The 1,382-nt window shown below is 53.3% G+C and overlaps 1 pseudogene; it reads left to right on the forward strand.

The window, feature by feature from the left end:
* The window catches only part of LOC105512931, an 8,175-nt pseudogene that overhangs the window by 5,237 nt on the left and 1,556 nt on the right, over positions 1-1,382 (forward strand).

Genomic DNA, 1,382 nt, shown 5'->3' on the forward strand with positions numbered 1-1,382 from the left:
GCCCAGCCACGCGCCGCAAGCCCCGCCCCCTGCGCGAAGCCCGCACCTTCTCGCTGCCTTCTCTTAGGCTGGGGAGACACCGCCTCGTGACCGGCCCAGCCCCGAGGCCCCGCCTCCTACACAGAGCCCCGCCCTCCTCTTTACCGAAATGTGGAGGTCTCAGCTCAAGCCCCGCCCATGCTAGAAGCCTCGCTTCTTTCTTGGAGCCCCACATTCCCTTTAACCACTCACATATGGAGGTATCTGATCAAGTCCTGCCCATGCTACAAGTCCCGCCTCTTACTCAGAGCCCTGCCTTCCGTTTACTCACTCATAGGTGGTCTCTGCTCAACCCCCACCCACGCCACAAGCCCCGCCTTTTTCTTGGAACTCCGCCTTCCCTTTGACCACTCAGATGTGGAGGTCTCTGCTCAAGCCCCACCCATGCCACAAGCTCCGCCTCTTTCTCGAAGCCCCGCCTTCCCTTTAACCACTCAGATGTAGAGGTCTCTGCTCAAGCCCCACCCATGCCACAGGCTCCGCCTCTTACTTGGAGCCCTGCGTTTCCTTTACCCACTCAGATATTGTCTCTGCACAAACCCTGCCTGTGTTTCCGAGCCCCACCTTCCCTTTAACCACTCAGATGTGGAAGTCTCTGCTTAAGCCCCACCCATGCCACAAGCCCCACCACCACAGCCAGCTAGTTTTTTAATTTTTTGCATCTAGCCTCAGAATGATTCTTCAGGAAGTCCCATGGTCTCTGCCTCCTGTGTTCACAACCTGATATAAATAAATGATAGGCTAGGCACAGTGGCTCACATCTGTAATCCCAACATTTTGAGAGACTGAAGCAGGAGAATCTTGCGTCTTAGGAGTTTGAGACTAGCCTGAGCAACATAGCAAGACCCTGTCTTTACAATTTTTTTTTTTAATTAGCTGGACATGATGGTACATGCCTGTGGTCCCAGCTATTCAGGAGGCTAAGGTAGGAGGATCACTTGAGCCTGGGCGGTCAAGGCTGCAGTGAGCTGTGATTGTACCACTGCACTCCAGAGTGAGACCTTGTCTCAAAAAAGAGAAAAGAAAGGGCTGTGCGTGGTGGCTCACGCCTGTAATCCCAGCACTTTGGGAAGCCAAGGTGGGCAGATCACCTGAGGTCAGGAATTCAAGACCAGCCTGGGTAACATGGCAAAACCCTGTGCCTACTAAAAATACAAAAAAAAAAAAATTAGCCAGTCCTGGTAGTGCACACCTGTAATCCCAGCTACTTGGGAGGCCGAGGCAGGAGAATCACCTGAACCTGGGAGTCAGAGGATGCAGTGAGCCGAGATCACACCACTGTACTCCAGCCTGGGCAACAGAGCAATACACTGTCTCAAAAAAAAAGGGAAAAGAGAGGAGAG

Source organism: Colobus angolensis, unplaced genomic scaffold (genome assembly GCF_000951035.1).
Source record: "Colobus angolensis palliatus isolate OR3802 unplaced genomic scaffold, Cang.pa_1.0 Scaffold22, whole genome shotgun sequence".
NCBI classification, from domain to species: domain Eukaryota; kingdom Metazoa; phylum Chordata; class Mammalia; order Primates; family Cercopithecidae; genus Colobus; species Colobus angolensis.